A 13,940-nucleotide genomic window follows, 5' to 3' on the forward strand; every position below is an offset into this window, starting at 1 on the left:
AGGTGTACCCACAAAACCTTGACTTCTAATTGGTCACAAGTATCCAAAGAGCTATGAGGACATACAAATTCTCAACCTATCTCCAAGTAACTAGAATGCCAGAGAAATTAAAGGTGCCAGCTCTAAAGATGACTAAAGAAAAGGGGAGACACATCCGCAACAATGCAAGATAAAGAGATATCCGCTACACATCTATATAAACATTGTAAGATGCGTCCGCTGCTTTACAGCTGTATAAAATTAGGATATAGATAAAGATGAGAGGGACATCTGCTACACAGATGGACTAATTATGTGTGATGAGTTAAACAGTGTTAGAAAGATCTTGTGCCAGATTGAAAGCGGACTAACAAAGCAACCAAATGTATCTTTCTTCGACTCTCTCATAGTTCTTAGTAGAAACAACGTCTTCTTAGGTCTTCAACTGTTGATGATAAATTATCGAACCTCATATAACCTTGACAATTTAGCTCTTCTCTTCGATTTCTTGCTTGACTTAAAATTTTCTACTTCCTTATGGCCTTATTGAAAAACGAACATAATGATGAATTTATTTTTAATTCATTTTTTTTTGACACAAAAATTACAAGACAAAAATTTACATGGTCATGAGAGAAGGACTTGGATCTTCGCGACTTGTGATGTATTGGTATCACGAATTCTAAAAACTTATATAATTTGCTCTTATAACTTCTTGTAACTAAGTCTTCAACTTTGATTTTTGAATTATTTTTTTCTATTGTTGCTTCTAAACCTTAAACGTCTTCAACTTTCTTCATAGATTTTGATGTCGCTCCGCTTGTTGATGATGATAAGTTTCTACTGAGAGAGAGTCGCAATCCAGTAACTAAGACTACACTGTGAGGTTGCTTTGTCTTTCTGGCATTTCCTGACCTACTTGCCTTTCCATCATGGATGGTTAGGTCCATCACGGTTACCCTCTAAAAGGAACAAGTTCTCTCCTGAATTTCAAAGATCTCAATGTCTTTTTCTCTAATGTCTCAAAAGATTGTTATCTCTAGCATTCCAATTTCTATCTTTTCGGTGAGAAACAGTATGTAAAATTATCTAACTGGATACTATGTGACGCTAGAAGTTTCTCCCTTACCCCCAAACTTAAATCTAACATTGTCCTGAATGTTCTAAAGATAAAATGGGTTACCTCCCAAGAAGTGCTAAGTTTAAAGTCTTCAGCCAGACATTGGAAGAATTAGTCACCTCGTAGAATCATATAGCAGTAGCCGAAATAATTTTGGGTCATCTGGATCAAAAAGTGTTACCCACAAGAAGAGGAAACTGCAACAGACCAAGAAGATACCGAACATACCCTTGCCTAAGACAACTACATCTAGTTGTGGTTCAGGTTCAGGCTCTATAAAAGGGTCTAAAGAAAAATCTTTCATTGGTTGGATTTCCTCAAAGGCATTCTGAAGATCAGGCTGAAGAGTCTGGAAATACTCGAGTAAGAACTTAGAAGCGCATAACAAAAGCCTGAATAACTGGGGATCCTCTAAGTCAATCATATTTGACTCACACAGCTGACCACAATGAAAGAGGTGGTCTTCCTTAAGAAAATGTGTCGACCCTAATCTCCTAAAGTAATTAGGTTTAGTCTCAAAACTCAATATCTGACACATCTGTAACTCATATGTTCCCACATTTTGTTGAAAAATATTTGGTGCGAAAACAAAGTCAATCTTGGTATTATTGTGCTGCCATATACGGGGTTATTTTCCTCCCATTGTTTCTTTACGTGTTTGCATTCACTATACATACTCCAACTCGTTGCAAGAATATCCCAGATTGAATATAACTCGTGCAGGAAGTAATCTCCACAAACTCGCCAGACAGAATCCCGAGTATTTTTCTAACCTCTGTTGCATGGGATTTTCACGTATCTTTCTTTTTATACGAATCTGACTCCCTTACCTACCATGTTTGACTGAAACATATGTACCCCAATCCATTCCAACGTGAAATTCCGAAGAAATCTCTTAAAAAGTCCTTACAGAGCTCGGTAATAAATATCGCCCCCTGTTTTCTTTTCCAGGATTATTAAGCCCAACTGGATCAAATCCATCAATTATATCAATCCCGTTTAGACCAAACAGGTCCACTGCAACCGATTGTAGCAATTAAATCTCCCTTAAAACTCTTCAAAATTTTGAATCCAATCTGCCAGTAAGATATGAATTTTTCCCGCCAATTTCTGAATTTGAAATATTGGAGAAAGGCCGCCCCCTAACCAGTGATGGGGTGCGAATAGCCGTGGGGTGTAAATAGTGAACAAGGTGCCCCTTAGTAATTGAGGTGCCCCATATCCAAAACTGGGAGTCAGAATAACACGTGTTCTCCGGGTGCCAAAATCAGCTGGTTGAGCCGAATTTTCCAAAAATATTTATTTCCCAAAAAATGCCTACAAACACATAAAACATCAAAATTAGTACAAAATCGAGTGCCAACGATATATAATATTGAGATCAAATTAGACACAAAAATGTGTCTATCAAATACCTAAAACGAAATATCAAAAAATCATTTAAGATTGCGTAATGAGCTTCATATCTTGTTAGCCATCTTCACCATTCCTCTGGAGCTTGCAATGCAACATCATCATTTGTCTCACCCCTAAGTCGATAACGATTAACAAGCCATGTCAAAGCTATGAATTCTCCAACTTATTGTTTTGTATGACCGATCCGACAAAATAACCCAGCTCCATCACAGTTATTGTGGTACCGGTATCATTGCAGAAGCTTTCATAGATTCTATGTATATAACTCATATTCATTAACCAATTTTGATGTTGTTCTGCACCCCTAGACTGATATAGAGCTACGTAGTTTCGGCAAAGCGATAATTCCGTTAGATTCATATACATACAGTTGAGCAATTACTTGGAAAATTTGTTGTTGTATATGAGGAAAGTTGATAGCCGTTGAGTGGACTAGCCGTGGTCACTTCAGTAAGCACCGACCGGCTCAGTGCGTGACGATTGTCGCTTCAACTGGAACCGAGGCTCGGGATAATGTGAGCCGGTCGGTCCAGTTTAAGCCTGTCGCCGTCTCAAATTGATTCGTTCGAATCAACCTGCGAAGCGATGAACAAACCCTCCATCCGTTTTAGTGGGTTGCCGACCCCGTTGTAGGTGTATAACAGGCAAATCTACTTGTTTATTGGTCTCATTCGAGTTGTTCTTATGTGGGGCTATTTGTCTCCCATTTTTTTTTTCTGATTGGCTTTAAATGGAGTCCAAATCTGTTCACACTCCTCTAACAAGTGTATATTTCACATTAACTTCTGATTGGTTGATTATTTAACTGATGGCCCAATTACCCTCCATGTTTAGAATCACGGCCCTCGTTACATAGCTCCCTAAATTAAATCAAGGGTAGAGATTGAAATGTGAAATATACACTCGTTAAGGAGTGCACGAATTCGCACTCCTTTAAATGAAAAAACAAAGCTGGAGTTACGAAAACAGGAAGATGCAATTCTGTCGGAATCCTGTCCTACTTGAATAAACATCCAACAATAGTAACCCGAGTCCTCTAACGAGTGTATATTTCAGGTATTCTTCTGATTGGTCGATTATTTAACTGATGGTTCCATTACTCTCCATGTTTAGAATCACTACCTTCATTACATATCTCCCTAAATTAAATTAAAGGTAGAGATTTAAATGTTACGTGCACACTCCTTAAGGAGTGTGCACAAATTCGGGCTCGTAGTAACCCTAATGTCACTTGACTTGACACCAGCAGTAGATAACGCAAGTTTTATAGAAATAAGAAAATTGTATTTGCTTCTTACTAGGAAAGTAGAAATAGAAATTGTACAAGTTTTTATAGAAATAACTCAATAAGAAAATTCTATTTGCTTCTTACTAGGAAAGTAGAAATTGAAATTGTACTTGAAATTAAACCAACACTTATATTGCAATTTAAGGAAAAAAATCTTGATTAAAGCTCAAACGCCTGGTATTGCAATGCACTTACAGTTTCTTTCTTTCCGCTATCCCCTTGCCCACGCTAAGCCTCCTTAATTATCTGTTGAAGCTTCTGCCGCTAAGGTGGTTCTTGTAGCTTCTGCATCCCTTGGTTTGAATGCCTGTACCTGCATTACGATATGTGGGATCATCCGAAATTAAAATGATTCTAACTCAACAGATTCCAACTGAATTCAGTGAATCTGACTCGCAATTTGCCTTAATACATCCTTCCAGTGCACTCTATAGAACCACAGTAACATTCCTTAATCTTTATATTTCCCGCAGAATCCTGAACTGTGCCCAACACATAGTTGTAATCATATGTCAATTCTTGCAACGGAGGGATGTTCTCACCAGCAAATAGCATTATGTGCGGCATCCTTTTGTCATCATGGTCATACAGAACATTTTGGGCCACAAGGTTGGGTGAACAACTATGGTTGATAAATCTACTAACACTTCCATACTCAAGGGCATCAATGGTGAACCCCTCCTCATCTTCTACATTTTCGCCAGAGATACTAGTTGATTGCAAGTCGCCCCCCATAGTTTGGTTGCTGCTTTTACTCCTCCCAAGATCAAAAAGATACTCATCATTTCCAGTTCTTTGATCAGCTTCCTTTTCCGAAAGGACCTCCCCCGTATACTCACAAATGAAGCTTCCAGAAGGTATTGAATTCAAGGATCTGACTCCCCATCCCCTTGACTTAGTTTTGAATATCTCCAATTGATACTTGATGCCGTGTTGGCTAACTCTATTATGACATGATGGAGGACACTTACAAAGGGGTCCACATTCATAAATTGCATGATCTTTGGCTTCTACAATAGCGCCATTGCGATTAAATGGGATCTCTCCTCCATTCTTGACTGCACAAAGACATTTCTCTGAATCTGAGCATCTGTTCGTGCATCCACAACCCCCCTCGAGGGGAATAAGATTGTGGCTTGATGGGTACTTCATTTTAGTAATATACATAAATTGAGGTGGTTTTTCGCTGTCTATTGTGTTCACAGCACAAATTGGCATCTTCTCCTGCCCTTGTGATATATCATCTACATAAAGACCTTCACGTACTTTTGAGTTTTTCGATTTTTGTACTTCTCTTAGAGCAAGCTCGGGTTGCCCAGGAATTCTTCTCAGTTCAAACATATAAACATTGTTACCATGGCGTCCCTTTTCTTGCTAATAACGTTCAACGAAGTACAACCCATCATAAGTGTATGTAGTAACCATCTTGCCCCTGGTGTCAAGAGAATCAGGTCCTTTCATTTCTTTAAATCCACGAATAACCCTAACAGGACTCCTCTCATTTATACTATTCTTTAGAGCAAGGTTTCCACGCTCAAGCTTTTGATCTTCAGCTTTCTTATTCCCGCCAGCTGGGTTTCCTCCATGACCAGAATATACCAATACATCAAAATTATCAATATCATCGTATCCTCCAGAAGACACAACACTTGTTGCCAGAACTTTACCATCCTTCTTTACAAAGTCGATACCAGCCTGAAAAGGTCCATGAAGACCAATGATAGAAAGCTCCACCCTGAATTGGAACTCGTCTCCAACCTCAACCCCTGGTACATGACCCACTATTTTACCACCAGTGTTCACCCATTTCTCCTTTTTCTTCATCTCATTGACAGTTAGCAAATCAATCCTCTTGGAAAGAGTTCCGGGTATTTTCACCTTTGATTCCTCTTCTTGTAAAGCCTTCCTGAACGTTGCTTGAAATAAACGAAGAGTCTCTCTAACCTTGCTGCGAGTTACAACGTTGTCATTGTTAGGGGCTGGACGACCAAACGGAATCACACTCAAAGTCGAATGTGATGGCCTAGGAACTGATGATAAAGGATTTGTGTTTGATCCATCTATATAACTTGTGACTGGTGACTTGAAATCGTTCTCCTCTGCAGTTGGTCCGACTTCAAAATGTTCATCCTTTGTTTTCATAACATCTCGATCTGATGCAACTTTAATATTTTCCACAAAGTTTTTCATAACACTCCTCTTCAAAGTGCTCCTCAGATCATCCTGAACATTCTCTCCAATTAGTCTAGAATCAGCCTCAACAATCTGTTTTGGTTGTTTATCTTCTCTACTACTTGAATTACCATCATCCGCACTTATGTCCTTCAAAGACTCGTTAATAATTCTTGGAACGTTGCTCCATCCAATTGGATATTCCCGTACAGCTGAAAGTGTTCTTCTAGGAGGAAATTTTCTACGAATTCTTCCCAAATTTAAAGAAGACATTTCAGCTCCATCCGCAACTTTCGAAGGCACATATGCATCTTTGGTAACAACATCCCTTGCCGGATGAGGTTCTTCAGATTCCATCTGGTTCTGAGATTTTGACAATTCAATTTTTTTGTTTTCTCCACCTTTTAATGCACCGACCAATTCCATCTGATCCAAAGACTTCGAATGCTCTGGAACCAGAGGCTCTTCAACTTCTGTAGTACTCAATCTTGCAGCACATCTACCACAATCTTCCGGAAAATCTCTTGTGGCGGAGACTTTTCGCCGTTTATACCTATCACGAAAGGAGGTCACGCCATCAACTGAAACCCCCATTCTCGATGATGGCCGCTTTGTAGATTCCACCATTTGCGCTGTTCAAACAAAGTAAAGCTAAACTTAGAAATAACCAAATGGGACAGGATCTCATCACAGCATATTGATATGTAAAAGCAAGGTTAAAAATCGCAGAACTCCCAAAAACTTTCAGGCCCTAAAATGTAGTTTCATTCAGTCCATAATTCAAACAGTGGGTTCTAACTTATTCAATCATGTAGTAGAAAAATAAAAATTTCCCTATGAGGAATTTTATCAAACAACTGTGGTGTATCAACATTGCATAGTTATAACTAACTAATCTAATTCAACCACGAAATAGCCAGTTCTAATTACAATTACCAGCAAGTTCTAAATACATTTTCTAAATCCTAAATAATAACAAATTCATGCTTATTCTCAGACAAAAATCATATACAAAACAAAAACCCAATCTTCTAGTTCAATTAAGCCAGAAGGGGATTCACTAGTAGGCAAAATGATGCTGGGAATCAACAAATTAAATGAAAATTGAAGAGATAATAATGGGTTTTCTACAGAGGGAGGGAGAGAGAGACAGAGTACCTGGTGCCTGATGGAGTAAAGTAGTGGGGAGGTTTTCCACCAACGTTTAATATTAGTAGTGGGGATGACATATAACTTACAAGTGTCCCAACATGCAACGTTATAATAGGGGCACTAATTTGCTTGGATTGGAACGGTTTTTGTGCAACACCAGGCAGGTGGGTAAAGGTGTTAAAATTGAATGACACCTAGGATTTAAGTTTTTTGCAGCAAATTTTCATCTCCAACACAAGGATCAAGGTCATAGAGATAGATGACATGGCTAAGTGGGAGTAATGGAGAAAGTGTAAATAAGACTTTATCTATGACCTTGGATCTTAAAGCCACATCATCATTTTGTCTATAAATTCAAATAAAATTTGTTAGATAATATTTTGGGCGTTGAAGATCAACTTGAGGTAACAAGTTTTACATTAATTTTTTCTTTGTCATTTGGTAATGACCCACACATAAGACTTTCTCTAAGCTTTCAAAAGATTTTTCTCTAAACTTAAATGGGAGCACCTGGTTCCAAGATTTTGTGCCAATTAGGTAGCTACATTACATTAGCAGTCCACGTCAGCTAGGCTATCACCAGCACTATTTGGTTTCCGCAACTAATCTCATCCGTTCGATCAAAAAATAAATCAATCTGTGTTGAACCATTAACGAAAAAGTAATTTTTGTTGTGCTGACTATCTCGCTGCTAATTCAGCTGTGAGCAAATGCTAGGAGAGAACTAGTGTTAACAAATAGACAACACTTTTTTTGAACTGCAACATTATTTGGCTAATCTAGCCAATATGACTTAACCTTAAGATATGGCTATCCTCATGGTAGTTTTAGACATTCACCTTGAAGATGTCAAGCTATCCTAATAAGATTTTGCTTCACTAAAATTAATCTCAGTATATTAAATAACTATTTTTATCTCTAATAAAATTGTAAAATTACTCAAAATAAAAATTTACATTTATTCCACAAAAAACATCATTGGAGATGAATTATTTTTCCCACAAACTTAGGAAAAAATTGGAATAAGGATGTCTTATTTGTGTTGCCACTTAGTAAATACATACAACGACCATTAGAGAAGCTCTTATAATTAGGATGCCAACGGGTCCTACCAGATCCGGGTAGTATAGTACCCGAAACCGGCAATTTTAATCGGTTCCGAATCCGGTTCCTAAATTAATGGATCCGGAACCGGACCCTTTAAAAACCTTAATTACTCGTCGAGTCCAGATATTTATCGGGTCCTCTAAATTAAACTATATTTTTTGATAACTATCTTTATATTTTAACTATCTTTATATTTTTTATGTTAGCTTGAATTTTATAATTTTTCATATAAATTATTATTTTATCTATATAAATGTTTCAATTGACATTAAAAATAAGAAAATAAACGAAAATTGAAAAAAATTCAAGCGAAACCATACAATTTTTTTCAATTTAAAAAACTTAACTAGCAAAAGATGAATATTCCGTACCCGATACCCCAGCGGGACACGAAAACTTATCGGTTCCTAAGGAGCAACCCCGTCGGATAGTGATTTTGTCTATGGCTCCAATCTTAGGAACCGGAACCGGACCCGATATATCTAGGTCTGATTTGGTTTTGGGTAATTGGGTACCCGTTGGCAGCCCTACTTAAATTCCATGATAAAACAGGTTTTAAATAGGTTTTCTTCTATTATGTCAAAAAATTTCTATATTTTCCTTAAAGTTTCCCAAAACTACGATGCGTAAACCAGTATATCAAACAAGGAACTAGGAAGAGTGCTGGTAAGTGTGGAAAATATTTTTCCAAGACCTTAACCTTAATTTATCAAGTAAATCAGATGAACTTATATCATCACCTAATAATTTTACCACTGTGCTACAATATCACAAATTTATCCCATCAATTCTAATCCTCCATAGGATCTACAATCATAAAGATGATCAAAATCAACAAATACAATGAAAATCAAAGAGAAAATAGGTTTCTTTACAAAAAAAAAAAAAAAAAAAAAAAGAAAGAAAGAAAGAAGAGAGATGAGATTACCTGCCACAATATTATTGATGGATCCTTGTTGGTGGGGCGACCATGATTCCCGCCTGATTTTTAAAGGTACAACAAAACCGAATACCTGGTGCGAATTTCTAAGCTCTCATACGTTCTCCATTTATAGGTGAGAATCTTGAGATTACTTTGTCTCCATTCCAAGATTTTATCACTTTACATGAACATTTTCTCCATTATGGGGATAATATAAACTTCATCTAAATATTTCATATACCTAGAAAATCAAGGACCAAGTTTTCACCAAACCATCCAGAATATGACATGTGGCAATTAAGTTAATTTACCATAATACTAAAATATTCTCCATATATTTGTTTAAAAGGAAATAAAATCTAAATGTTAGAACCCTGATTTTGGACATACCAAAATCTTCTTAGGCATACAAAGCACTAGTCCTAACTTGGGTGACCTTATAAGGGGTACCTTATGGGGTGGTTCAATTACCTATATGTCCTTAAATCCTTTAAATTACTACTAATCTATCCCTAACCCTAATACAAAACCTATAATCAACTACACCTAAACTCAGTTTCATTCACCTTCTTCTTCTTCCTCTCCACAGCTGAACTCATTCACCCTTCCCTTTCTTTTTTTTCATCGCGAAAATTTAATCGTCGATTCGTGAAACTTTAATCGACGATTAAACTCATTTATATAATGGGTCGTCGTAAGGCAGTATCTCGTTCAAATCGATCGATTGAACAACCTATTGATGAAGAAGAAGATTTAGAGAGTGAAGAACAAACTAAAAATCAACCACAAAATCAACCGGAAGAAGAGATTGAAGAAGAACCAACTCCGGAAATGAGAATAAGAAGGTTAGTTCTACAAACCCATCTCATATTTGATGTTTTTGATTGTTTTGGTCGATTTAATTCGTCAAAATCATGTGTTCTGCGGCGGTTACAGGGTATGGTTCGGCGTAAAACAAATGTTAGATGTACACCGAGATGTTCTTGAAACTGAACCCTGAAAGTGCATATGAACAGCTCGGCGTAGATCTGAAATCCGTTTTGAGCCGAACTTAGTGACACAGAGACTTATATTTAGGATCGGCTTATTCGATGGTGTTAGTTTTGTGACGAATATGTTTTGTGAATTTCAGAAATTTTGCATGTGCGTAGGATCGGCTTGTATGGTAGTATTAGTTTTGTACCGAATAAATGTTGTTTGAATTTCAGAATTTTTGCATGTGCTTAGGATCGGCTTGTATGGTTGTATTAGTTTTGCGCCGAATAAATCATAAGTCTAGATTCGGCTTATTCGATAGTATTAGGGTTGCGCCGAATATCATTGTTAAAATTTCATAAATTTTACAAGTGTATAGGATCGGCTTATTTATATGATATCATGTTGTGCCGAATACATGTTTGAGTTCATAATCATAGATTCGGCTTATTCGACGGTATCGGTTGTGAGCCGAATATATAGAATCGACTTATAATTGTTTTGTGGTATGAGTCGATCCACTCTCTGTGTAAGCTAATAAAAATTTCAAAACATGATTCGGCTCATATGTATTATTTCGGGTAAGCCGAACCTTCTTATTTTCTTACAAGTTTTTGGCTTTCCAAATCTCTTTGTTGTTCGAATTAGTCTTATTACTTTAATAATTGTGTCAGGACCAATGCCGCGGGTAGGGAGATGTTGAAAAAAATGAAGGCCAAACTTGGTTGCAAAACACCAATGACCGTGGAAGAACAAAAATACCTCATCAACAAGTGGGATGCAATCATCAACAAAGGGCAAGGACCCGAGGAACCCGAACAAAGGCCTACCACTAAGAGGTCTCGACAAGTTGGTGAAGGTACAAGCCAAGGTGGTACTACCGTCCAACCCGGTAATGATGCGTCAGAAGATGAAGACCAAGGTGGAAGAAGAGGTGGTCGTGCAACTAAGAAGAGGGGTCGTGGTTAAATGCGCTTTTATGTTTCCAACTTCCTTTTAATGTTTTTCTTAAGTTTTAAGTACACTTTTATGGTGTTGCAAACACCTTTTCTTTTAGGTGCTGAACTTTGTTTTTAATGGTGCTGGGATTGGGTTATGGACACCTTCAATTTCATGTTTTAATGAATAGCTTGACAGTTAATTAGATACTTACTACCTGCAATTTATAAAGTTCGGCTTATCTTGAAGTTTGAGTTATGAGACGATGGAAGGGAAAGAATTTCAAATACAAAGATCACTGCCACATTCTTAGAAGGTTTCTAGTCAAAATATCATCCTCATCTTACACGGAAATCAAAAGACACAAAATAGACGGATAAATCCATGAAACATTTTTTATGGAGATCCTAAACGAATCTCATCCTCGGTGATTGACCATATCAAAGCTTCCCATTCTCCTTGGAAAGAAGCCCACAACATCTCATTATGTTTATATTCTTTCAAGAATTCCTTCTTTTTCTTTACTCGTGTCTCCAACGGTAGCTTAGCAATATTCTCTAATTCTTTCAACTTAAGTGGTTGAATTATCGGTTGACATTTTTTCCTCACATTGCACCATATGTGAAACGTACAAAGAAAATTGAATGCATCCGGAAATACCTTCTTAATAGCATACATCAACGATGAATCTTGATCGGAAACGAACACTTTAGGAAGAGCACCCTCCCGAAAGATTAACTTCAATTGTTCTAACCCCCAAACATCTCTCTTTCTTCTCGTTTTTCATGAAACAAAAAGCCACGGTGAACGGTGCCTTTGTCGAAGTATGCCCCACAATGTTCATCAACGGCATCTCATATTTATTAGTCTTGTACGTGCAATCCAATATAATAACTTGTGGGAAGCATAGAGCCAATTGGGACATTCCGGGTGGGCAAGGAAAAGGTGTGTGACTTGACCGAAGTCATCCAACTTCTTTTGGCAAGCGTAGTTATTCTTCACCCCTAACCACATTACTGGTTGCATCACCATCCTACCTTGCAAATTGATTATTCTAATCTTTTGTCTTGCATTGTAGATAGTTTTCATAGTCGACTTGTTATTCTTGTTGTCCTCCTTCAATTTGCTAAGAATCCTAGAAGGTGGCAAACGTGCTCGTGTCATTTTATCCACTTCTAGCATCTCGTCGGGTTTGAGTCGCGCTACTTTCGCATGTCCATGAAGGTCTTTGGGACGTGGGTGGTTATGACGACAATCCATATCTTTATTCATTATCCAATATTGATCTTCTTTGTTCATGGACTTATTCTTGAGGTTAAAAATGATCTTGAAAGGGAAATTTCTTTTCTTCGTCTTCGTCCTATTCTTTCTCCCGGTCTTCCCAACGTATACAGTACCCTTTTTAACCTTGCTAGCGCCGGTTCCACGACGCTCACAAATCATTTCAAACCGATCCCATCGGCTTTGTTGTCCTTTAACTAGTACACAATTTATCTTCATCGCGTGTTCCTCAAGTCAATCCAGAACTTCTGGTTTAGTTTTCCATATCTACGTTCATTCCAAAACAAGTAATTTGTAAGAAAAACTTTGGAATATTCCGACAACATTAAGGTAAACAAAAGGTTCTTACATACCAAATCATTTTGGAAGTGATCCTTGGTATCCTCGTGAATTATGTCTACTGGATCAGGTTGATTTTCCATGGGTCCAAGCACGATCTACAAAGAATATCACAAGGTTAAACATTAGAAAGGGAATATAATAACAAGGTTCGGCGCATTCGATAATCACATTATGTGCCGAACTTTAAACATTTACAGGTTTCGGCTTATACGATATCCTCAATATGTACCGAACCACGAACAATATTTTAACCCAAAAATTAACAAATTCATGTTCGGCTCAGACGATAATCAAATTATGTGCCGAACCTTGAACATAAGAGGTTTCGGCTGATACGATATTCTCCATATGTGCCGAACTAGTAACAATATTTCAACCCAGAAATTAAAAAATTATGTTCGGCACATACAATTTTGGATATATAAGCCGAATTAGTAATGATTCTATTCCGGGCTATTCAGGATGTTGTTCGGCTTATTATGAAACTTTCATATAAGCCGAACTAGTGTCTAGCAAAAGGGTTGGAATTGGAAATTATAGGTTCGGCGCATGCAGTAAAAAGATTCAGTAAGCCGAACCGTTCATCAATTGGTAGACTCGGCTCATAGATGTGAGCCGAACCTCAACCTGTTTCGCCGAACCATGATTCAAAAAACCTAACTTTTGATATTTGAGAGCTATATAAGTGAGATTAAGTATAGGATATAAGTGTACCTGTGTATTAGAAGCATTGGGTTCCTCATCAATGTCTTAATCATCAGGATTTGGCTCATAAAAATCATCATCTTGAGTTTGTGTTTGAGTTTGAGTTTGAGCTTGAGTGGGTGTAAAATCATTCTCATAATCTAAGAAATCAGCCATTTCTGGATCATTGTTGTAGTTGATATGTATTTTCCTAGGTTTTTTAGATGAATGATGACCCTCCTCATCCTCCATTGAATCAAGAATTAGAATTTTCTCACTTTCTCCTTCTCTTTCTCTCCTTCTTAACGAAACCAAAACTTTGATTTTTTTTTTTCCTCAAAATTTTCATCTAAACAACTCTTATAATTCTGAAAATTATTTTAATCACTAAACAAAATATTTAATCACTAATCAAGATTATTAACACTAATACGTAAAGCCAGATTTGCCATTAAAAAAATTTGGGTTAAGAGATTATCTGATTTTGCTATTTCACAACCTTTTTTGTCTTCATTCAGTATGCCTTGGAAGATTTTGGTATGCCCAAAATCATAGTTCAAATT

At 37.1% G+C, this 13,940-nt stretch overlaps 1 pseudogene; it reads right to left on the bottom strand.

The window, feature by feature from the left end:
• Positions 1-3,857: 3,857 nt before the first annotated feature.
• LOC113274664 lies at positions 3,858-7,189 on the bottom strand (annotated as a pseudogene).
• Positions 7,190-13,940: the final 6,751 nt, after the last annotated feature.

The sequence above is a fragment of the Papaver somniferum genome, chromosome 4 (genome assembly GCF_003573695.1).
Source record: "Papaver somniferum cultivar HN1 chromosome 4, ASM357369v1, whole genome shotgun sequence".
In the NCBI taxonomy this organism is placed as follows: Eukaryota; Viridiplantae; Streptophyta; class Magnoliopsida; order Ranunculales; family Papaveraceae; genus Papaver; species Papaver somniferum.